General features: G+C 38.8%; 1 long non-coding RNA gene across 1 annotated transcript in view; it reads right to left on the bottom strand.

Annotated features, from left to right (window-relative positions):
* Window positions 1-9587: 9587 nt before the first annotated feature.
* Window positions 9588-27090, bottom strand: part of LOC121900977 — a 38980-nt gene continuing 21477 nt past the window's right edge. Inside the window, exon 2 of the long non-coding RNA XR_006097153.1 lies at window positions 9588-10118. This is a non-coding gene — a long non-coding RNA (uncharacterized LOC121900977). The remainder of the gene's footprint in view (window positions 10119-27090) is intronic.

Here is a 27090-nt window from a genome sequence, read left to right as displayed (position 1 = left end):
AGAAAGAAACGGGGTGCAAGTCTTTTTTGATTAGTGGTTCTAAACTGAGAGAACTCACCTGGAAGATGACAATGGCAGCCATGACAAGAGCTAGTGGAATTAACTGAAATGCTAAGAGAGAAGTTGCAGAGCTTCCTTTCCTACCTGCTTTAGCTACAAGGAAACACAGGACCAATTCTTATGAAGGGAAAATAGATTTTTCTGCCCTGCAATTCCTTGTTCCAACTCAAAATCCTTCAAGTTTTTAATATGCAATGTTTGTGTCACAATGTGCAAATTCTCCTCAGTTTGTGGTTGTCTCTCCCTGTCTTTATGAATTCTCTTTCACCTCTTTACCTCTTGATGTTTCATCAAGGTGAAAAAAAGAACTCTTTATGGACGGGAAAAGAAGAGAATTTATGTGACAATTCCTACCACTAGAGAGGCACTCAAGAGAAAGAGAAAAGAGTGGCCCATCTGGCTGCTGCTTCTGCCCTCCACCGTAAAACTCTGGTCAGGGAGAGGTTTTTTCCCCACCACATCACTGTCTTTGAGTGTGCCTCTGCCACAAATGCAATTGCCTACTTAACATGCTGTTTCCATGATTGCATAAATTGAGAGAGAGCCCCTCAAAAAGAGAAATTTGTGTTTGGATCTTGAATTGAGTAAAGAAAATGACCTGAAATACTTTAAGGACACCTCTTCTAATGATTTGCACTGTAAGTTGCCAATCTGGAGTGCACTTACCTTGTTAGAGCCTGACGCTGGTCCCCATGCTGGTGGTCATGTACAGCACATCCCTTACATCAGAGACTGCAGATGGAACACACATACCAGTCCTGCTGCTGTCTGATGGCAACAGGGATATAAATAACTGAAAGTGAGGACTGCATATATCCTGTAAGCAGCAGGACTGGATTGTTGGATTGTATTGATGACATTATCAGTGTCTTTGCATTTCCAGTAAGAGACGGTCTGAGCAAGAGGAGACGCAGGTACAATTTTTGCCAAAATGAATACCAACATTGTACTGCATCCCGAATTTCCATAACACAACCCAAGTTGTGCCACTCTACCCTGATCAGCATGAAATACTTTCATTTTAAGTGCAAAAAACAAATAAAACAAAAACAAAACAATGACACGCAAATGCAATGAAGATTGGCTTGCAGCCAACATGGCATTGAGTCTGGATTTGTGCCTCTACCAGCTTTGCACTCACACAAAATAGCCCCTTGTATTTTTCAAATATTGCAAATATTGCAGACAAGACTAAGAGTCTATAGCTATGCTAGCAGCTCAGTGAGGCTGCACTCAGGCACAGTGGTGCTTTGAGCAAAATGCTAATGTTAACAACATGCTCACAACTACAATACTAACATGCTGATGTTTAGCATGTTGAATGTAGTTTTGCATGTTAGCATGCTGTCATATGCTAATTTGCTAGAAAAAACTAAATACAACTAAAGCTAATGGACATGTTTTTAGTTTTGCAGGTATTTGGTCATAAACCAAAGTAGTGGACAAATTAAAATTGTTACCTGCTGGTGCCGCTAGATGTTACCATGCAGCCTGTGGGGGACATGAATGTGTGAACTAAATTTCATGGCAATCCATCCAATAATTATTGAGACGTTTCCCATAACACCACAAACATGATCCTCATAGTATCACCAAAGTCAGTAGGATCCATCATCTCGGAACCATGAATGTGTACCACATTTTGTGCCAGTCGATTTAGTAGATGTTGAAATATTTCACTGGATAAGTGAAAACTTATGTGGCCTGCTATTGGTACTTGATGTAAATCAAGGACTTGAGTCTGGATTTCTGCTTCCACCAACTTTGCACTTGCATGTAAAATAGCCCTGTCTACTTAACAAAATAATTCCCATTTTGTAGCTCATCACCAGTGAAAACATTTTTGATAAACTCAACTGGACAGAGGTTATTATTTCTGGTCATAATGATATATCTGGTGCATGGCCTCTTTAGACAGTAGTTTTTGTTTGTGATGAATTATTTCCAATATCATTCACACATTCACAACTATTCAGTGATGTGTCTCAGTGTCCACAGGTGTGCAAGTAAATTACATACTCCCATTCTAATTCTCTCTATTCTACTCTATCCATCTATTACTATTTCGTAATCAGTCTCTAAATCAACATGTAACAATCTGAGCAGACAAGCAATTAAGCTAAGGAATTGTGGTGGAGACATGACTGCTGTAGAAAATAGTACAGGAAACAGAGGAGGTGGGCTTTGTTAGATTGAAATGGGGGAATGGGAAATCACAAGTGACCTGATGTGTTTGAAAAGTTTGAGCGCACAGTGAAGAAACAAAGTTTCTAGTATGGCAGCAGTGGGAAGAAATCTGGTGTGTGCACAGCCAGCCATTTCTGCCACCTGAAAATGGGCATTTTTGTCCAAGGACAAAAATACTCCTTAAAGGCTGAGAATTTCCATGACAAGTATGTAAGTATCCACAGCAATGCTCTACAAAGTAATGAACATTAAAGGGGGCCTATTATGCTTTTCCCTAGCTTCAGTCATATATATATAATGTTACAGTGTCGGATGTTCATATTAAACGTGGCCAAAGTGTAAAATAATGAGGTAAACATATGTAGAAGTAATCCCTGTGAGCAAAAAGAACCAGTTTCAGACTGCTCTGAATGCTTGGTTTCCGATGTTTTTTTCTACTTTTAGCCCAAGCTGACATTGGCTCGTGACGGATTTCTTTATATGGTCATCTGCTCCATGCACAGTGCCTGGGTTCACTGCTCTACTCTGCTTACATCATAGCATTTTTCCATTGTTTTGGGAGTAGTCACGCTGAGCCATAACTTGAGTCGAGCTGGCATGCTGTGAGTGTTTTTCCATTGCACAGCAATGTAAAATAAGCGGTTTACCTGTTGGAGGCATGCTGGTCATCTGCAACTCTTTATCAATCATCATCACTGTGACTGTTTCTGCTTGTACTATTCCTCCCTGCATTATTTCTAACTTATCCACTGAACGAATAGCTAGCTATCTTGTTGTGCTGCTAAAGAAGTTCTGCTAATTCAGTGAGGAAAGCATTTAATCTCCTGTAAATTCTTGACAATTAAAGTCTTGCGTTATTTAGTCATTTAAAAGCTTTTAATTTGAAGCAGTGAAGCATCAGCAGTAACTTAACATGACTCTGATATGGCTGCTCCTCTTAGGCTTCAGGAAAGCTGGCCAATCAGAACAGAGTGGGCTAATTGGCAGGGTAGCCTCAAAGAGACAAGAGCTAAAACTGCCTGTTAAGAGACAGAGGCTGAACTGAGGGGCTACACAAATGCCAATATGATTGAACTGTGAATCATGCAAAGCTACTCTGGTGGAGTCCAAGAATAAAAATATAGAACTAGAAATGAGCACAGGTTTCCAAATAAATGTTGCAGAGGACAGTGCAAGGAAAATATAAGTGTTTTTTTATTTGCTTCTGACCTCTGGTATATGCATATACCTCACTCCAAATAAGCATCATTTGCAGTCATTTATTTCTCAAATAGTGCTGTTCGGGGGTTAGGCATTTGCTGAAAGCACTGCTGCTGAACTTAGATGTGAATGCAAACTTCCACTTAAAAGTCAGGACCTTCTGCTCTGACATCCCTCATTACTGAAGAAAATATTTTTAACTGATTTAACTGTATTATAGACACAGATCATTTGCCCTCACTTGCCCCCTCTCTTAAAGCTTTGTTCATTGCCTCAGGGTACTTTGAAAAGACTAATATCAAAGTGCTGATTGCACAACCTCTTTCATAGCTGAAAAAATGCTGCTAATTGTTATTAAACCTAATATATAAGCTCTTTGTTGAAGCGATTGCAGTGGTGATTTCACTACTAAATCTTTACCTTTTTCTTGAAACATTCATAATATTTTGTCTTTTTAAGATACCACATCTGTGCTCATGACCCCCATCAGTCATTCAGGTGTATTGGACACCAAAGTTTCTTTCTAACAAGATGCAAGACTTGAAATGTCCTTTTCCACAGCTAAATCCATTTTCATGAAGTGTGCAGTGGGAATGTGTATTGTGATGCAACAGCAGGCTGGAGAAAACAATACAGCAATTGTCTCCCTCCTGCTTGTCCCGTGTGATCATATTCATTCTTCGGCCCAGACTTATCACAGCTCTCCTCAGCCGGTGGCCCCTGGGCTTAAAGCCGCTGGAGCTTATAGGCCCGCAGCCTCCTCAGTCTACCTGATTCCTCCTCTCATGCCCCTAAAGACCAGTGTCCTCCATTTGTCATTGGTAAACATGCAGAAAATCTGGTCTGTGTGCTTCACATGACAAAAAGGGAGGGAGGGGAGAGCTATGGAGGGAAACAAAGAGGACACAAAAATCAGCATATTTCCAAGAGATGTGAGTTTGTACAAAACCAGGCACACCTCTGACAAGCAGACTGTGCCTTTTAATTTGTTAGCTAAAGGTGTGCATGTTGTATATTTTATTGTATGTCATACTATGTTCAGCAATTTAGTCCCACTGTTTGATTTATTGGATTCACATGGCTAAAAGAATAACCTATCACGTAGCGAGGAGAGGTGGAGTGATATTTATGACACGGCTTTACTCACAGTCATTATAAATCCATTGACCACCGTTGTGTCACATACCCTTCGTGGAGTCCCAGCCAATGCATTCTAAAAACAATTTTTAAATACCCATGCTCAATGGGAATGTTGATGAATGGTCTGTCTCACGCTTTGGGAGGGTGATGTGGGGGAGGGGGGGTGGGGGGGGGGCTAGGTGTAGAAGAGCGGGAGAGAGTCCTGATGAAATTACAGAATGGATTGATTGATCTCTGTGGATGCATGTTGCAATGGTGGCATGCAGTTAAAACTGATGCATCTAGATTAGTGTCAGAGGAGCCGCTGAAGGACAATGAAAGCCATCGCCAGGAGACGTGACCTTCTCAGCATATGAAACCCCCCAGCGCACCAGACCGCGCTTCATGGCAGTAAACCAAGAGCTGGAGGAAATGTTGTCACTGCCAGGAGGAGAAAAACAAAAGGACAATATGAGGCAGGAATGAAATTGCAGATGTTTCAATTCATATTCATTAGCATGGCTTTCCATTACAGAGGGGAAATGAATGGTTACAAGACAACTGGAAACGCAGAAAAGAACTCGGGCGTTATGGTACAGGCTGTGCAGCAACATGCACAAATCACACATGCACACGCAGCTGGATTAAATTTTTCTGCTTTCCAGGAGGCAATACATTCACAGTCATGTTAAAATTGATATTCTCTGGCACAGTGGACTTCCCAGTTGTGGGTCAGCGGGTGGTGAATGTTTGGAATACTCAAACCCTCCAGGACAAAGAGAAGAAACAATGTTAATAATAGGCTGCTTCGTAAATAATGTAGTACAAATAAAATATGTAACAATCAAGCAAAACCTTTTTCTCATAAAAATAACTGTGCTACTCTATTAACATGTGCATGTTGATAAATGATGTGAAACTATGAAATGGTTCCTCTGTGCTGGGAAAATCCTCTGGCTTCACAGGAAGTGATATGCTTTATATTTAAAATATCGTGAGCAGTGTTTAAACATTAAACATTTGTAGAAACAACCCATCTCAAACTGCACTCTGTAACAACATTTGTTTTTGGGCCAGTGCCTACAGTTGCAATGTACATCAGCAGGAGCAGATGAATTAGTGAGTGGACTGATTTTCTGCTCTGTCTGTGCTGAAGTGGATGTCTGTGCTTATTCTTGCTCAACAATTTGCCAATGCAAGCCTTCAAATATTATGTTTAGATCATGTTTAATCCTTCCTGCATTTTTCAGGAAAAAAATGAAAGATAAAAACGATTCAAATCATGAATCGTCTCCAAGCTTTCATATTTTTTTGCCATATTGCCCCACTCCACATATCTCCCACAAATTTAGTTTGTATGTATTTCTGCACAAGTGATCAGGTCCATACACACAGAATAAAGGTGTGGGGGTTTGTGTGGGAGGGTGGTTAGATTTATACACCATGTTTATTCCATTTTTGTCAGTAGTTTGCAGTAACATTTTCACTCTTTCAGTCTTTTCCAAACTAACTAAAAGTTTTGTTTGCTTGACCTATGTATACCATACTTGTGCTACCATTTCAGATATTTATCAAATAACCAAATGAAAAACTGTGACAGTGAAACTGTAGTGGATACACACAATATCAGTCCTAAAACAAATACAGTAGAAACATTAACCTGCACAGTTAACATTTTCCCCCAAACATAATTTGCTACTGCAAACAAATGTGTTACCATGTAACACAGTTTGGAGGGGATAAGGTTGTGAGGGTTGTGAAATTGATGGAATATCATCCTTAATAAAAGTGCATCTATATCTAATCTTGGCAGGTTCATATTGTCAAGTTGCACACCACACCATAACTGTGCTGCTACTGTATAACATGGACATGCTCTTTCATGATTCTGTAGCTTATTGCCTATTTTCTATTCCCTTACTCGCATATCCTTTCTTATTAACCTGCGTATTTCTAGCAAATGCCCCACTGCCCCCTATCGCATACATTTTGCACTCTCTGAAAGCAAATATACCTGTGAAGGAAATTGGCTTGACAAAAAGCGAGCAAGATCTTAAAATGATTTTGCCTTTGGAAGTTATAGATTTTTATAAACTGGTGTGTGTGCTGCCTGGAGATATTCGTGAAAATTTTGGCTATTCCCTTACAGATAGACTTAATAGTCTTATTATAGAAAAATATGCAGTAACGTCTGTAAACAAACATATGCTCAGCCTGTATGTGAGTTTTGAATTCACTCTCTTCAAGACATGACTAGATAATATCTATTAGACGTATGTTGATTTTGTTGATTGACTTTATCATTGCAAACCACAATCAATAGTATTATCTCAGCTTTAAAACAACCCTCCTGCAAACAAGGAGAATTAAGAGCATCCCTAAAGGGCCTTGTAATATAACTTATATATAAGCTACGTTGGCTATTTACAGGATTTACCTTCTACCATGTAGCCTGACACTGACTTTTTTTATTGGAGGAGTTGCTCATTTAAATGATTATAGCATCCACCTATGATGTAGGAAACCTTAGATCACCTGCATTAATGGAACCTGCTTTGGATGTTACTTTGATGATTCACAAGCTCCATCACACAGCCAAGGACAACTTTCCAAGACATCAGATATCTATCCTGGTGTAACAGCCAGACACAACCCCTGATAGCTCAGAAAATGTAATATTCATTAATGCATTCATTTGGCTGCTGTGAAATGCTCTCAAGCCCCATGGTTCTGTATGCTTAAGAGAGACTAGTGATTAGTTAGACTGGGGACAATCTGCTGATTCAGTGCTTTGCATAGGCTTTTCATTGCCTTGTAGTGAAATCCATGGCCACTCCTCTATTCTTCATAGTCTGTTGCTGCCACTTGCCTCACACAATTTGAACAGCCAATTAGTTTCAGTATCAGTGAAACTGGCTCATGAAAGCCACAAATACAGCATGACTAATTATGAGTTGTGGTATTGTGCCATTTATTGCAATGATGTATAATCATGTTTGATAATTTGTTAAGTATCCTTTTTGGTGAATATTAGAAGTTATTTAACTTTAAATTCATGTGAGCAAGGTAATATTATCAAGAATCTCTCAGAAGTATGTTGCATTTGAATATCTTCCTCGTGTGATCCTTTGATCCACTGTATCTCATCAACTTTACAAAAAAAAAAAAGAAAAATACAAGCATTTGGACAACCCTTAGCTTACAATCAAAGCAGTCCTTCTGAGAAAACCCATATGACAAAAGATAAGGGCCTGCGGACTACACAGCCTCCCTTTAATTCTCAGGGCTTAACTATCCGCTCTGTTTGAAGCGCGATATTTGACGTACACCTGATAATCCCTCATTCAACATTAGCCGACAGTTTTTGAGAGTGCTCTCTCCGCCCTCCTCTTGCTTCCCTTGAACATTTCTTTGCTCATTTTCGCTGAGATCCCAGGGCTGATGTCTGCCACTGATAAAGCCTGATCCTCAGTAATTACACAGGGTAAGGGAATTGGATCTGTCTCTGGCTCCAAACTGTGATTTCTACTTCGCCTCGTCCCCCATGCTGTGCCTTTTCTGGTGATGAGACTCATTACAATGCCTGATGCAGATCTGCTTTTGTCCTAAGCAACACTGTAATCACCCAGTTTGCTCTTACATTTCAACTTCCATTCATGTGTCAGGGCTGCATTTCATCAGCACTAACTAGTTTGAGGCTGTGACTCTCACCTCAGAAGGATACACTGATGGGCAAAAGCTGAGGCACCAGGTGAAAAATCAGGAGATCACCAAAGTCAATAGGATTCATTCTTTGGGGACCATCAATGTTTGTGCAAAACTCTGGGTCAGTCCATCTAGTAGATTTTGATGTATTCACTGGATAAGAGCTGGTAGCACTAAATGAAAAGTTGGTATCACCAAAGTCATTGGGATTTATCCTCTGGGCACCATGGATATCTGTACCAAACTTAATGGCAATCCATCCAATAATCATTGTGACATTTATGTAACCAACTGAAATGAAACCCTCAAGGTAGCAGTAGGGGGCAGGTAGGATGACAACAAAGTCATCAGGATTCATTATCATCATTCACTATCATCATTAGAGAAAACAAATTAAATATGTTGACAGTGAATGTTTTACAAAAACTTTTTGTATGAACACTTTGCAGATATGTTCATTAAAAACATTTTCTAATTATGTTGATTAAAATCAAAATTTGGTAGACATTACATTCATTCCTAAATGTATTTGCTCTTTCAAATTAGTAGTATATAAATGTTATTTTCAGGTTTGGATGAAGACAGTGGAGGACAAAATTGGATAAAGAGAAAGCTCGATGGAAATCAGAAAAAAGAGGTGCATCTGGCAGAGTGTTAAAGAGATGGATACTAGTAGAGACAAATCTTAGTCTAATGGTATAACAGCTACACACACAACATTCTCTACACTCTTTTCTACAAACATTCAAGAATCTAGAGTCAGAAAATGCATTTTTAAAGAAAATAATGTGGTTATTGGGGAAAAAACAACCAAATTACCCCCCCCCCCTCCCCCCCCCCCCCCCCCCCCCCCAAAAAAAAAAAAAAAAAAACAATATACACTGTGTAAATATTTCCCTGTAAAATGACAGTAAACTACTGGCAGCTATAGTTGCCAGTATTTTACCTTTTTTTTTTTTTTTTTTTTTTACAGTATTACTACTGTAATTTACTTTAACAGTTAATTACAGTAAAAAATATTACAGTATTCTGCAGCAGATTGTGAGGTTTAGAGTTTGATGCTGTAGCCAGGCCTGGTGTAATATACTCTATTTTTAGTGTTGCTATTGTTGTCTACATGAACAGTTTCTTACTGTAATTGTTAGAGGAAACAACCTTCTTATTCATATTAAGAAAACAACTATAAATTGCAGACATATACTGTAAACAATGTGTCTCCAATCTTAATGGTCCAGTAATGAGATTAGCTCAGTTTTACATTTAAAAACACATAACCCTTAACATCTAGCACAAAAGAGGATGAGACAAGTGACAGCTTTGGGGAAGTGAACATTTATTCAAAGGCCTTTAAATACACCAAGTACATTCAAATATGTGTTCGAAAAAATAATTCTCATGGTCCATGCCCTTTCAAAGGTCAATCTAAACCTGTTAATTATAATATCTTGAGCCTGAACAGCAACTGCTTTGCAAACTACTGTTTAAAAAAATAAACAGCACAAATAAACAGATTGCAGGAAACATAATTTGTAATGCCTTCAAATGTCATCTGTTATAATTGGCAGAAGGTTGGCATCAGGCTTCCAGACTCACAGCTCACTGAGTGAGAAAGATACAAGAATGAAAATCAAGCAAAGAGAGATAGAGAGAGAAAGAGAAATGATATAATTGAATGGGAGAGAGAAACATTTTACACAAGAAGGACAACTAACTTCCCTTTATGAAGTGATGTAAAGTTCTTCAGAAGAGTGGTGACAAGGATTCACTGTGAGCTTGTTTGTTTTCTTGGCATTACTTTCCCTGGCTGGCCTCTATTCCCCTCTCAGGATTAATCAGAATTGAAGTACCTGAAAACAACATGTAACAAATCACCTATTATGTCCCAGGTTTTAGTACAGCTTGGCAACAAACTACAGTATATTTGCAGCAACCTACAGCTTAGCAACACACTTGTGTTGAGCTAAGGTAACCAATATAATCACTCTGTCTTTCGGGGCTCAGCAGCAAACATATCTTAATCAACTTTCCTACATATTTAAATAAACTTCAATTGTTATGTGCTTTGGATAGTAGGCTATTATCAATTATGAAATACAAGTGGGACAAACAAGGTGTAGGTATAGACCAGGTGGGACTAACATTAGCATTCACTGATGTGTAGTTCAAGAACAGTCATCCAAATATAATCTTTAAACTAGACTTACAAGCAGCAGTGAAAATAATGTTTAAATACTTGTAATTCAAACTTCCACCAGCTGAAGAACACTAAATGCTCTCTTGTGCCTGCCAGGTGCTTGCTAGTATTATACCAATTTTAGTTAGCAAAAATTAAACATGGTCACTAATTGGATAACCAGATAAACAAATGTAGTTTTATTTTCTCAGTATGATGTTACAGACCTTTTGATTTGATTCCACAAAGGAAGATGAACAGTAATTATATGATGTCATGTCGTCAGGTTGCATGTGGCTTCTGCCCCTTTTGCAGCGGCAAAAATTAAAATAGTATTTTACCGTAAAATCTTACAGTAGCCTACTGTTAATGTCCGTTCTTGGTTCTGGCTCCAAAAAGCATCAAAATTTACAGTATTTTACCATATTCAGAAAGAACAGTACCTTACTGTTAGAATTTGGCTGTATTTTTACAGCAATTTATTACAGTGTATTCTCTGGCTATAACTGCAACCACAACACCAAACACACAACAGTGTGGTGGAATGTCCCGAAACAAGCCTTATTTACACCAGCAACGAATCTCTGGAGAGGAGATGAGCCACTGAGATATTATTTGACATCCACTGCAGCACTGGATCCAAAGTCATTATAATTGGAAAAGCAGGAGAACGTTTGTCAGAAAGTGCACTCATGAGGGAGGTACTCGTACCCATTGTGTCAATCTTTTACCATGGTGATGCCGGTACAAATTTGTCTGTGTATTGAAAGGTTTATTTGTACATGAATTATACATTAATTCCCCTTTTCCTAAGTCACACAGGCATTGACAGTGTGCAGCAGTATGACAAGCAGTATGACAGTGCAGTATGAGAAGTCATACCGTAATTGCCTCAACGATATCCTAGCTATTGTTTATACAGTTTGATCCATTTTGTAGATGTGAAATTGTATGTTCGACTCATATTGTTTGGACATACATTCACCTTTTCCCTCTATAATTTCATATACCCATACAGACAGTTGGCATTTGAAAGTACCATCCATTATTGTTAATCAGTGATTTAAGTGATTTGCATTGACACATGTAATGTTCACTGCAGAAAAGCTGCAATTTCCACATCAAAACAGCTTCAAGGCCTGAGGGTTTATCTTAGGAGCGTCTCAAATGACAAACCAACCGAACATGGATACCATCTACTTCATTACCTCCCTTTATGACAGACCCATTAGCCCCTTCTTATGTAATGTCAGCGTTGAATGTGAGACTATAAAAGACACCAAGAAAACACAGGAGAGAAGAGAAAGAAAGGAAACATTGACTTTAATCTGCTCAACTGAGCTGCTGTGATTTGGGTGTTGAAACCCCTGCCAGATGACCTGGGGTTTCTGTTGGGTGACTGGCGCAGTGCTACAGCTTTTTCTTTTATGCTAAACCCCTCTGTGGGGACGCCGTTGATTGTGGGATTAGCACACAGGTCTCCTCCCCTGTTCATTGCTTTCACCTCAGCCCTGTTTCATGACAAGACAGCTCTGGACCTCAGATCTCTCCTTTAGACATTGTTAGGGAATAATCAATGCAATGGCCTAATCTCTAGGATTGTGTGCACTTGTCAATGAGTGGGCTAGCTGTGAATAAGAGTTTCTTTGTGCAAAACATAGGAAATCTCTCAGGGTGTTAACACACTTTAAGTGCTTTAGTACAAACAGGTGAGAAGTTTTGTGACCTTACATGCTAATAAACAAACTTCACATGGACTCATAATCCATTTATCTCAGCATGTTAGCCCACTGGAAAGACTTTCTAACATTAACGTCTCCTGCCTGAAAGCCAAAACACAGTTACTGGATCAAAAATATGTTTTAGAGTTTTAGGTGTTTTAGGTCAAAACTGAGATCAGATTGTCACACTTACTACAATCTGTCAGAGTGAAAGCTAACTGGTGAGCTAAACCTAAAACTAAATTTACTTACTGATGTTGCCCCATAGTGACTATTATCTGCAATTGAAAAATATACATTTTAATAACCTGACATCTTAGTAATTCAGTTTGTTGTTTAATATAACTGAATGGGCCAATCAATCCAATCATGATTGAGAAAAAAAATGCCAGCAAAATTCCTGCTTAAGGTATCTATGTTAGCACAGTAGCAACTACCATCTCAGCTTTTGACTCATGTAGAATTCATGTGAATTCTTGGTGCAAGTAGCTACTTTTAAAGCATATATTTTAAATGTGTTAAATTGTAAATTATTTTCTTATATTGATTTCAATATAAATATTAATAATAGACTAACAGTGCCAGGCACTTGGCATACATTTAATGAAGTATGGACTTAAATAATTAAAATAAAGTTTGTTGTTGTTGCAGTTTGTTTTTCTTCAACAAATTGGTGAAAATGCAATGCTTTTGGTGGGTAAAATTAGATGTTTTACCTGCAATATTTTCAAAAGATTTCTGCCTTTTTTCTTCAGATATTTTAGCAAAATTTAACAAGTCTTCATCTTCAGGGGTTATTCCCACAATTTTTAAATCAGCTGTTGTTCAATATCTACTGAAAAATCAAACCTTGACACCAACAATCTAAAGAAGTTTAGACCCATATCTAAATTACCCTTTCTTGCCAAAGTACTGGAGAAAGTGGTATATTTATAACTCGTATCCTTTATGAATGATCATTCACTCTTTGAAAAGTTTCAGTCCAGTGTTCGAATTCATCATGGTACAGAAACTGCACTTCTAAAAGATTTAAATGGCATTAGGATAAATAGAGATGCTGGCTTTGTGCTGTTTTGGTGTTGTTAGACCTCTCATGGCATGTCATGGCATATTAATTGATCGACTAGAAAACTGTGTAGGCATGACTAGGGCTGCTCTAGACTGGTTTAAGTTTTACCTGAGTGACAGAACCTTCTCTGTATCAGTTGGGAACGTCCTCCTCTAGCTATGCAAATATCACCTGCGGCATGTTACCATTGGGTCTAGTTATCTGCAACTCCAATGTGTCTTTCCATTTTTATGCTGACCATACACAAATCTATTTCTGCGTAAATCCATCAGACCTCAACTCAATTACCTCACTCACAGCCTGTCTTAAGACAAAAGGTCCCAGATTTCCAGTAGCTTCCTAATACTGAACAATGATAAAACTGAAATAATGGTGTTTGCACCCAAAGCACACAGGGATTGTGGTAGTCAGACATTAGTTTCCCAGGGTTTGCAGTGCACCCATGAGGCCAGAAATCAGGGAGTAACTTTTGATTGGGAATCAGAGAAGCTACTTCAGTGTTCTCTTTTAAAACTAATTATAATAAAATGGCTTTTAATTAGCGTTTATCTTTTTGTTTTATGCCTATATTAATTTATTTTTTTATGTTTTTATTTCTTGATTGCATTGAACTTATTCTACTTTTCAATTGCACTGTGCATTTTCTGTTTTTATGTCTATGAAGCACTTTGTAAATATATTTTGAAAAGTGCTAGGCTATATAAATAAAGTTTATTATTATTATAAAATAATCTGACTAAAGAGCAAAAAATTAAGGCATTACAACCTTTCTTTCTGTTACACAGTTTGCAGGCCAGCCTAAAAACTTTTAACCCATTAAAAAAAAAGTCACTTGTTCTATAGTAACTCCTCTCTTGACTTTGTAGGGCAGTGTATATGACACCTAGAGGTCATACTTATTTGTTTATTTGCTTAAAACAGTCTTTGGCACCATAAACCATAACAATATGTCCTCTTGGAGGCATGCTGCCATTCACGTAAACAAAGATTCTTAGAGCCAATTCTGGAGATGTGCATACTTCATGCAGCTATAACAAGTTTTACCAACAGATAACCTGGCCTCCCAAGTTTGTGAACAGATAATGAATGACCTTGTGTAATGCAAATTGGTAACTCCTTTATTAAGCCTAATCTAATTAAGATCCCCCTTCACACATTATTAAGGGAAGCCAATAAACAAATGCGGGGTATAAGAGATTTGGCATGGGAGCATAATCATAAACACGTCTTTAATTTCATAGCAACACCGCAGTGTTGATTGCCGCCATGCTGCTGGCCATATGTCCTTGAAAATAGATAGTAACTGAATCATTGTGTACTTATTAGTTTTATTACATTAAACATGTGAAATACATGATATACAAGTGGTTTCAGCAATGTAGTAAGTTTTAAAATAGAATAGTATGGTATAGTAGTTCACTGATAAGGTAGCAATATTGTTCATTACTTAACTGAAAATTAAACAGGAAAATCGAGTGCACCCCCCCAACAAAAGATGAGAGATGTGCAGTAGCTCCTTTCTTCTCCTTGACACTGTTTCTCTGCCACCCCCTCCCTCCTCCCCTTCTCCCACCTTAACTTCGGAGGAGGGCCTCCCCCATGATGCCTCCAGATTGCACTCGTAACAATGTGACTGGGCCCCGATGAGGGGATCCACATTTTCATATCTGAGGCCAATGATAGATGAGGCAATCTGAAAAAGTTGTGCTGAGAGATACATCAGGAGGCAGACAGGCCCAGATAAAGGAAAAAGAAGACTAGGCCCCTATTGTCACCCATCCGCCGCTCCATGGATATATAGTGGCTCTCCCTGGACCAATAACTCACATACATATTCAAAAAGTACAACAGCAGTGTGCCACCCCGGGGACAGATGCTAAAGCAGCTAAACCGAAAAGCCTTCCAGGATTCTGTTGGCTCTGCTTCCCTCTGCCAACCTCCCAACACTGGACTACAGGCTTAATGACTGGCCCTCCTTAGGCTTACCGATACCTGAATTATAGCGTGTTGATGGTTATGTGGCTGTTTATCCAGTAATGCGTTGCTAAAAACACGCTGTTTTATGAGGAATTTGACACTGTCATCAACTTACATCCTGCAGTGCAATTTAAATCCTGAATGCTAGTGATGAATATGAATAATTTATAGCCCAAAGAAACTGACATTTAATGAAGCTATTGGTGATTTGACCTAACAAATTAATCAATGTCTAATCTAATTTATTAAACACACTGCAGGGTCAAAACCCTTTCACCCATTTATCTTTGTCAGAAACTGTAAGTGCAAAGAAAAAAAAGAAACTGTTAAGCCCTTTAATGTTGTCTCTAGTGGTGTAGGAAGAAGGAAGGAAGCTTCTCTGACGATGTAGTTAGCAAAGCTACAACTTACTGTACACTGGTAATAATTAAAGCACAGTGAGGCTACCACTGAGAGACATAATTTACTAACTTCAAACAAGACTAGGCTAGCCCAGCTCAACTGGACTGACTTATTTTTTTTCCTGCTAAAAGTTTGTTAGGTTAACATTTTAAGAATGCACTGTGCCCTAAAACATGTGGTTCGTCAAAAAGTGTGGTTTAGAATTTGGTGATATATACTGTAGAGCAGTGGTTGCCAGCCTAGGGGTCTGGACCCCTAAAAGGATTCACAATTTGAATCTGAAGGCTTGCGAGGCAATTAACAGGAGAGGAACCAGGAAAACATGAACAAGCAAACCAGAAAAAACATTTCTGCTTAATTCTATTGGATTACTGCTCATCAATGGTGATGAGGGGTCACAAGTAGATATTGTTTCGTTTAAAGGGGTCACAGGCAGGTAATGTGATAAGGTAAGACCCAAAATGTGTTTGCCATACCACTGGCATTATGACAAAAATGGCCATAAAACTATGAAGAAAAGATCCTGAGCATCTCAGACATTCATAAAGTGTTCTTTGAGGTCATAATTTAAACTTTTAGGTACAATTTTTACAGTAGTTGAAAACACCAAAAGCCATATCAAGCTATCATTGTCATGCCATTGTGTGTGTGGGGTAGTCATCCATGCTTAGTCACTGATGCTCATGCATTATGGGCACCTAAGAGGGAAACATGACAGAAGCTTAATGGTTGTAACTCCACATCAGATTGTAAACTATCTTCAGTTCCTGCAGCTTAATTTGCTTAATTTGCAGCCTAATTTTCTTCTGCCTTTTGTTTCTCTTTCTTTACTCTCTCAATACCTTTCCTGTACACTTGGATATGGTGAAAAGTTGTGAAAATCAAGTCAATAATAACATACAGTCACAATAACATATGAAGTCATAATAAGTATACAGTGAAATATATAAGGAAACCAATTACTCATTTCCAGAGGGACCCACTGCAATGTCAGACAGACTATATCAGGACAATTTGTCATGCATTATTGCCTCCAGTTCACAGTATGCCTCATGTGCATGTGCATTTCAACAACGGGATGTAAGTCATTACAGTAAATTCAGTGTTTTCAACCAGCAGGCTTAGTGGTCTAAAAAAGTCACTAATTATTCTGAAGCCACAGTAGTTCATGAACAAACACTTTAAATCTCCAACCCGACGTGTTAAACAATATGACTGCAAGCACACTTTGCTTCACAACAATTTATCATGGGCAATATGAAGGACAGAAATGGCCAAAAAGTAAACTTCTGAACACAAGTGCTCATTTGCACATAAAATGTCACTTTCAGAGTAGCTTAGAAATGGAGCCCTACAGTACACTTCTTAGTGCATACAATTTTTTTGAACTGCTCAGTTAACTAATTTTAGCAAGTTCGCTGATAAATTCTTTACAGCACCTCTTAATGTGAAATGTACAGTGGAAGACTCCCAAGACTACCAGCACATGTCACAGAGGAGCAGGCTTTTCAAATCAATACGCACACTGAACTGCATTAGCATGCAATGATAATGTAACTTTGACAAAAATGATGTTGACTGTGATGGATTGCTTATCTTAAGCACATAGCGTCTGCAACTTGATTTTAGTATGGCACTGAACAGTGTCGTGCACAGACGTTTTGAGCCCTCAGTTGTCAGCTCCCAAATGCTTATCCTGGGGCCAGATGTATAAACAATGTTATGTTAATGTTAACAGACTTTTTTCAAATTTTAGATGACTCTTAAAGACCATTATCAAACTGTACATCAGTGGGCATTCATGGCAGTCTCACGAAGAAAAACTATGATATGGTATGCTATGGTTAAATGAAGAACAGTAGCGTAAAGTAAGTAAAGTATGAAAAGACAAGTCACAAACAAGGAGAAAAAGCTTGAATAAATGAGTAAACTGCTTCCATACAGGGCATGCAGGGTCATCAAATAGTTTGATGAGTATAAAAGAGCTCTTGACACTTTTTCCGTGTTTAACTTTCTCTACTGTGATTCAAGCACTTCGTTCTTAAAGTAACCTCTGTCTTGTTGCACAAACGCAAGAAAAACTCATCTTTTGTATGAACTCATCCTTGAGTAGTGCAATAGATGAAAATGCTCTCCCTGACCTGTCTGAGTGCTCCGTTTGAATGCTGTTAATTGGCACCTCTGAGCACATTTATTTCCTTTAAAATATACTGCGTGTGGAGTATCGATGTGGCTAGTAAATGCCTCCTGAGTTGCTGCCTTGACAGACAGGGGCTGACAGCAAAGAAAAAGCCATCAAATTAGAAAATGAAAAAGCCATCCACCTTAAACGCTTTGGTTCTTCCCCAGTACCTTTTATAGTAATTACAAAATATACAATTGAGTTGCAGCCATCAAACGATTTTTCTGCCAGTACTATCATGGAATGATATTCCAATTTTATGCTCCAGTACTCTGAAAGACAGCAACAAATAAAAAGAGAGCTTATAATATACTCTATATGATTATGATATTGTTTTGAGTGTCCACTTAAATCTCTGTGAAAGGAAATAACAGGAATAATTATGTTATATTTAAACAGAATCATTCTCAGCATGTTGCATGATGAAAGCATAATTATTGTGTCAGAAAAGCGTATTTACAATGATACACAGTAACTGCAACGTATAATTCACCATGAATGCATTAAAAAAGAACTCTGGTTTTGTGCCAAAACAGCAGTGTCTCTTTAGCTCTGACACTGCTGTAATGACAGTTTAAATATACAAGAGAAAATATCAGACAGCTGCCCTGCACAAGACCTCAACTATTCAACTGCGATGTTATCTGGAGCTGCACTTTTACTGGCTTATTCCTTTAAAACATAGCTTTATAGTTGTGTCCATCAGAGGCAGAGCTTCGTTAACTCTTAGTATGTCCTAAAAACTTATTGAAGTCACACTGGCCACAAAAAGACTAAAAGTGTTGGCTAATCTTTTACTACTTTAATTTAAACTGCTGTTGTGTAAAACTTTGCCTTGCGTTCCTGAGTTTTCTTTGTGCCTTTGTGCCGTTCAGATAAATGAAATATGACCTGGAATGGGAGTGAAATGGCACAGTAGCTAGTAACACCTGACACACACCTTAGTATTCAGTGTATATAAAAATGCAGCCTATCATTTTACTGCTGAAACACAAGTTCCACAATGTTTTTGCAATGATCACATGATGCCAATTGAACACAAATGACTCAATCTGTGGTCAATTGAGGTTAAAGTGATACATTAGCCGATGTACACCAAGTGGACAAATTACTAAATACCCTTTGCCAGACAGGTGAGGTGAACCTGCTAAAAGCCATATTCCTCACCAATTCCCCTTATTAAATCTATTTTTGTCACAAAAGAGGAGATGTAGATGGAGAGCAGCAGACAGTTACAGGAAGAATTTTAAGCTCTGGGACAAATCAGATGTGAAGTGTGCAAAACAGTCTTCAGCTGAAGATACACGGTAGCAGTCGTGCATATCTGTTCCTGCATTCACTGTACGTTGAAACCATTTAAATTATAATATATTCAAAGAAATACCACAAAACTATTCCAGACGCTCCATTTAAATAAAGATTTAGTTGGACAATATTTACATTTTTGCCATAGTTCAACAAGGCAAGACATTTGCTGTCTGTACAATCTAGTTCTTGACTCAAACTCATTTTTAATGAGTCAGCTTTGTGTTTTTAATATGCTACACCATCTACTGGCAGGGGGTTTGATCATTACACTAACCTTTAAAGTCAATGAAGTATTTCATGCTGATAAGAAGTTAGCTACAGTGAAACTTAACATGTTAAGTTGTGGATGGCATTTGAGTCAAGCCTCACTATCTTAACATATCATTAGTGCCTTTTTAGGATATTACTGCATTCAGCCTCCTCACTCTTTTACAATATTCTTGTTCATAATCAGAATTAAATAGCAGTTCTGGTGATGTCTTAACTTCCAACATTATGTGCAATAATGGAGTATACGATGCCGTCATTCTTTTTGAGCTTTGCCCAGTGACTTGTATAATTCACTCCAATGGGTGTTGCAATATCCAATATTTTTATATTAAAAAGGGCTCAAATAACTATGTTTAATTTGAAAGGGTTTGCTTGCAGTGATGAACCAATAGAGAACTGGCACTGGACTCTGCAGTTTTTCTCAGCTACACAGAGTTTTTGAGCATCAATGTTTTAGCTTTAGTTTTAAGGCTTGAAACTTCACTGTTTTAATTCACTCTCAACACTTTCCAGCAGTAGTAGCTGCCGCTATTTCAGTGAGAATCTAAAAACCCACTGTACACTACCCACCCAGCACCAAATGGCACACAGACAAAGTTGGGGACAAGCGAACATAGTGGAGCACTAACGGTTAGATATTTCTCTCAGGAGTTGGTGGATACCAAAAGCAGAGTTAATGTGGTACTTATCATAAATATGACGCTAAATTAATGCAAATATTGTTTCATGTCTGCTAGATGTATAATAGGCAACTGTTTGCTATAACAACTTCATATGGTGATAATATGTTAGTGTTGTGTTCACAGCTTGTTTCCCCTGCACCCCATGTGGCCAAGAATTTGTTATTGCAGGTTTAAAAAATGTACTTTTGCTTTTTAATTGTGGGGCACAATTATGAAGTCGCTTTGAGTGCTGTTGTTGGATTTAATTTAGCCTGGCAGGTTTGTCATTGTTGTGAGCTGAAACCCTGACTGAGTTTGTATTGCTTTTACATTTTGCCTTATCATTAGCTAGAGTAATTTGGTTATTCCTTGGTATTTCAAATAGATAAATTAAATAAATGAAGTATTTTTCTTGCTTCCTACACCTTGTGTCCTTGAGCTTTTATGCACAGTCCCTCATTGACACAGTTGTTTTGACATGCAGAGCTCTTAATTGTACTTTCTATGACTGTTTAAAAACTCCAGTCTCTCTTTGTTCTATTATTGTAAGTAAATATTTCAGCTCCAGTGTCACGTCTTACATTTATGAAGCAGCAGCGCTCCAGGTTGTGTCAACATTAGATTAAAAATGTATACAAATACAGAACTAATTCTGTGAAAACAGAATAACTATTCCTGTATGACTCTAATTAAATACAAATTTGAATGTGTTTAATTTCTCTCTTGCTTCAGAAGCAGAGAGGCATCATGGAGCACACCTCAGGTTCAAATGAGGGGGAAAAAAGGCACAGGGAGGAAACAGTACAGGGGAGAGGTGTGAACCTTTAGCTCCAGTTGCAGCCCAGTCTGAGAGGCTGCCAATGTGAAAAGGACTGGCTGTGAATTCCCTACTGAGATGGGCTTGGTCCAGAGGGAATGCAAGCCAATCTCCAGCCTGTTCTCCTACCTGGGAACAGCTGCAGCCTCCATCTGCCAGCTCTTCATGGTGGCTACCTGAGGGAAGCACGCTCCACCCCTCCATTTCAGGAGAGAAGCTTCTTTGTTATGACAGAGAGGAATTTCAGGGTTTGGTAAAATCAGTAGGACTCCATCCCTGGTTGTCTGTAAATATGCATGCATGTCTTTTATGGTGAAGTGCACACTGACACATACAGTATACACACACACCCCAGTCAGGACACTTTTCAGCCTACTCAAGAAATGATCTTAATTAGGGTAAGGTCATAATTGGAGTAAGCAGAACCCAGATTTTAGCCAAATCTTCCCAGTTAATGGGGCATGTCAACACCTTAGCCAGCCTTCAAGCTTCTTCAAACAGCTTGTGTTGGTCAACAGATGCAGTAAACCGGATGTCATGTTTACAAAGCAAAACACCATGGTTCAGAACAGTGAAGTCCCTGAATCCAAGAATGTGTTATTTTCAACCCTGTACTAAAAATACTGCTTTAGGCCTAAAGATAGCCCGAGTGTTTGACCTCTACTAGAGCTATGGAGCAGTTTTTTAACCAGTGGGTCCCCATTAAGTTTGTCCCGTGGACGTGCATAAAGATGCACATGCATGTGGGTGATGTGTTACACAGTCCTGCTAAATGGTTTCACACTTCTCCAATGATCTACAGGAGGCTGTAATGCACCAAGAAACACAGCAATGCACTAACAAAAGGCAGAAAGATGATGATTGCAAGCAGGTAAACATGATGCAGACAATGGAAACTTTTGTTAACCTCAAGGACACACAATGCATTTTGGTGAGGAAAATGCAGTGTAAACATAACTTGTTTGTTTGCAAGTGCAGCTCCACAGGGCCCCTTTAAACTGGATTTATACCTGATGCAGGTATGCATGCAGCTAACAGGAGGCAATGCCATGTATACCTATGGTGTATCTTTTGATTTATAAATCAGCATTGGATTTGTCCTGTTGATACCACCACCATAACACTAAACGTGTGTATCACACTTGTTTGGGCCATCGGGGATCATGCTTAAATTATATTTCCCACAGTAACTGTGTTTACAATGTTTCAAGCTTTTGTTTGTACTGATATATGACTGTTCATCTGTACAGTATGACATTCCTTATGCACCATCATTGACCACCAGCTTGGACCATTGCCTTCCTGTCTCCATCCTCCCTAAAGGATGCCTGTTAGAATGAAGTCTTGAGCTGTTGTCTTTAGCATGTTCTTTTATTCCATGTGTGAAAACTGCTATATCAAGTTAATCAGTTATCCAGTACTGCCCCTCAACCTAGTATCTTGTGTACTTGTTTGCCAATCTTGATTTTCCATGACTGTACTTCTGCTGTCAGTGTCCCAGATTTTGTAATATATTGATAGTACAAAATCTGCTAATTTACTGTATTTGTCAAAGGATATTAACACTAGTAAATAAAGGCTATAAATGGCAGAGAAATTTAGTAAGTTTGACAGTATGATTATATGAAGTATTATGTGTGGAAGAATTATGAATGACTGAAATTTGATTTGTCAGAAAATTCCAGTACAACTTTTTCTTATGTATCTTATTGGTTCAACAACAGCAGTTACCTGACGGCCCTTGAAAGGCCACTAGAAAGCGACACTAGGGCTGTGAGAGGCCACGGTCCCAACAGGCTCAGTGTTTTCAAACACAATTGCCAGAGAGTCATATCTTGTTGATGATGATACTGTCACTGTCAAAAGCACCACAGACTAGTTTTAGCCAGCAGTCAGGAGTCCAGAAAGAGACATCAGTTTCTTCATGGAAGAATGCATTTCCCTGGAATAAATACACAAGCTACAATCAAAAGTGGACAACACAAGGTCATTTTCAATGCATCGATAACTACAAAAAAACTCCTGTAACTGTATGAACAGCCATGACACACATCCACACCCTAACCCATCAGTTTATGAATTTTGTCATTCATATGTGTAATTTATGTTTAAGCTGTATAGTGTTTGGATTCTTTAAGTATTAAATGTGACCTATTGCTCAAATAAACTTGTTTTTTGTTTCATTGCAGCTAACAAAACTCATCAATCATTCCACAATGGAGCCATTTCAAAGGACAAGCTAAGATGTAGCCACTAACCCTTCATCTGAACTACTGTAGTGCTTTTGCACACATCCACACTGACACACCAAACATTTTTTTTTTCAAATAGCAAGGTTATTCTAAATATCCCGTGTCTAAAATGTCATAATGCTTTGTAGTCCCTTTGTCTCTGAATATCAATTGCCTACTCCCCTCAGACAAAGAAAATGCGACTCATGTCTTTGACTAGATTGCCATTCATCAGGGGCTGTGGTGACATTACTTACCTAATTGAGTCGCCGCTAATTGCAATGAATTACCCTTGTGTTTGATACATTAGTGCAGCCTCGGTGCACACAGACGTTTCTGCATTCTGTTATGCTGACCACCCCAGTGGGATTGAAGTACAAAGTTAAGTGTGTTTTCACTGCATTGGTGTTACATTCAGATTTGGCAATTAGTGTCTGCCACACACAGGATTCTGTTTTACTCTTTGGCAACATGCAATGGAATATTTGCCTATTCTCTGCACTGCAGCCAAGAAGTGAACCTGTGATTGTTGAATTGATGACCCAAAGTCATTTATTCCAATGGAGTGATGGACAGTAACCTATTTGCACCCCCTTACAATGGATCCACTAGCCATTGGATAATTGGCCAGTCCAGTTCTAAATTCTGTGTTTACTGTCAGTACAATAAGGCCCCTTTCACAATGGACACAAAAAACCACTAACACCCAATAACATCTGGTTTTTGTCTTCGGTGGGAAAGGGTACAATCTGTATTCATTCCCAGGTCAAATGACTCTGCCGGATTTTCGGATATTTATCGGCTCCAGCTCTGATCAGCAGTGATGTAATCATGACACCCGGGTGGACATGCTAATTGTTGCCCCTTTTCCAGCTGCTCTTTCATCTGTTTCTATCTGTGGATGTCTGTAAACATATGGTCTCATCAATATTTTCACGGACTGTCTCTCTATAATAAAGTAATATGTACTTTGTTATTACACAGAGACCATAGGTAAACATCCATATGTATTAGCATGCTAGGCTAACAGTCCATCAGCTGTGTGACTTACTACCTGCACCTTGACGTCTTTCAGAGCAGACAAATGTCACACGGCAGAATATTCTTGATTTGATGTGTTTGTTTTGCATGCATATTTATTAGTTGCTGTGTTTGAATTATTCATGGTATTTTGGATTATTTTGCTTTAATTGTTTTTGGGATTGTTTTGAACTGTCTTGGATTGTACAGTTTTTTTTCTGCTGTAGTGTACCAACTACCGGACTAAAAGTGCAATCAATTGGACACTTGACCTGAATGAAGAGTAGGACTGACAGCTGGAACAGCCAATCCTCAGTCGGGGCCAGGACACTGAAGAACCAATCAGTAACTAGGAAGTGGAGCTACAGGTGGGAGGGGGGTGTTTGTAAGGCCGGGAGGATGCCAGTTGAGACCCAATGGATACTGGTTGAGAAGGAGCTGATCCAATACTTGTATCTAAGGGCCCGATTCTACAGTTGCTGGGTGTAGGCTGGAGCCTCAGCCTGAGCAAGTGAGTAACCAAAGTTTTTATGATATAACAGATGTACTAGTGTCAGCCTAACTGGGAGTTCCTTGGCTACAACAAGTTCAGTAAATAGTAGTGCCTGCTCAGCACATCCCCCTGCCTGGCTCCAATCTCCATTCCCTCTGCCCAGCCTCACGCCCAGCCGAAGCTCCAGGTTCCCAGCTACCAGCCCAGACCCTGGCCCAAGCCTCCCAGCTACAACTTTGCGCATAAAATTATCTTCCAACACTGCTTGCTGCCTCCTGTCTCGGTGTCCTGCTCTTAGGTTTGCTAGCCTAGACATAGCAATTTTAGATATTGCATCCCTTCAATTTTAGGACACTGTATCCTGGGAGTTTTTAAGCTTGTATTGCTTGGCTCTACAATGGTTTGGCTCCCTCCGCTTTTAAGGCATATTGTCCTGGTGCACGGTTTTATTGTTCAGCTTTAAGATAATTTAACGACTCTAGATCTTAAGGCATATTATCCTGGTGAACAGTGTTTTATTGTCTAGCTTTAAAATAATTTAATTTTCTCAGCTTTTAAGGTATTTTACCCTTGATACTGTGTTAGTGCTGAACTGTGGGGAAAAATAATTGCTGTTTTCCAATACTCTGCTCTGGTCTCTGTCCTTGGGTCACTAGACACTGCTCTCCCTCGTTGAACCTATAATGAAAGCTAGATATTGAGTCAAAACCTTGAGAGTTCCAATGCTCTTAGGTGTTGTAGGACAACAACCTACAGCAGTGATTTGGCTACACAAACACCGTAAACACCTCTCACCTGCCCAGCATGGTGCTGTTAAACCAGAAATACTGTGGTTACACATTATTTTTATGCAGTCTATGGGCTACACACAGCATGGCACGACTATGCTAACAATGCTAGCCATGCTAACTAGCTGTTAGCCCACTTTACCCACAGTTTACCCACGTTTAAAAAACCTGCATATATGCACTAATTTTAGCGTAAAAAGGGTATAACATGCAGTGGATGAAGGGAGCCCAACTAACAACAAAATATTTTGGCTTTATTTAGAAAAAATTCCATCCAGTTTTGTCAAGCAAAGAATCCCTTTCCAAGGTTAAGGATTACATCAATACAAATGCTCTGCCAAAATAATGGTGCACCTGGTGTAATACATTGTTAATGCATACAATAAAATAGTTATACAAGGACATTATTGCATCAATGGCCTTAGACCATTTTGACTGAGTATTTATAATAATACATAATGCATAATAATACTCCCCTGGTTGAGAAAGACACTTGTTCAATATCTGAATGACTCACTTGCATGGTGCAGACAGCATCATGGGAGGTTATATGAAATTGCATTCACAGTGTTCTGAATTTCACTTGTCATTTTACAGACAGTATACCTTCCCACAACAGCAAGTTAATAAGCTCTCGTTTTACCAGAAATTTGGTGGTGGAAGTATTCAGACTTTGTTGCACTATATTGAAAACATACACACATGTACCATATCATTTGTCAACGTGGCACCCTTGGCACCCAAAAGGGGATATAATTTCTACAGTAAGTGATATTTGTTAATTGATATGGTAAGTCATTGATTTGCTCATAACAGTGAGGACATTTACTGCTTAAAACAATAGGGTTTCAAGGACTTCAATAGCATTTTAAGAGGCTTTTTTTTTGCTGGCCACATTTGTCTTGTGTATCATAGCCTCCAGTGTGAAATGCAGTCATCATCTTGTATCATTGTTCTTTGAAATCCATATAATTGGCTCATACAGTATGTGCTTCACTCAACATTACAGGCTATGTAGCAAATTCTTTCAGTGGGGAAAAGTATGATACAGTTCTGTGTTAGGAACCTATATAGTTTTAATACAGTTAACTTTTGGTTGCCAACAGAGAACCAAATGAAAAACTAGTTAATAAATACACAAGAGTGCAATGAAGACAATTAAAGAAGACTCACAGTATAAGCACAATTTTGACTTTGCGACACCCAGTCCTCATTCCCCAAGACACCCAGGGTAGATGACTCCTAGCTAGCTTCCCACTAACAGCAGGGTCTCATTGATTGCTAGTCCTTTAATACCACAAACAGCAGGGGGACGGTTGTGAAGAACAACATGATAATAATGACAACAATAATGAAACTATGACCAACCCACCGGGGGAAGGAAAGCAACCTCCTGCCACACCTACAGTACAAGCTGAGATGCAGGAAGACTCCTCCAGGAAGAGGACGGAGTCCCAGAAGGCAAACAACAAGAGATGCCACACCATCAGACAGGTTGTAAACAAATCCATGGTTAAACTCTTATCAAAACTGAATTATTTAGAAGTTAAAGGTCAGCTCATTTGACATGTCTATCACAAAGGTCCATTCCTCTGGGAAATTGCAGGAGTGTACACACGGGCAGTAAGTTGAACCACAAAAATCAATATTTTTATAATAACAATGAATCAGATGACTACATGTAATGTGAAAGTGGTCCCTCACAG

This window comes from Thunnus maccoyii, chromosome 1, assembly GCF_910596095.1.
Source record: "Thunnus maccoyii chromosome 1, fThuMac1.1, whole genome shotgun sequence".
In the NCBI taxonomy this organism is placed as follows: domain Eukaryota; kingdom Metazoa; phylum Chordata; class Actinopteri; order Scombriformes; family Scombridae; genus Thunnus; species Thunnus maccoyii.
This window is presented reverse-complemented; position numbering and strand designations above follow the sequence as displayed.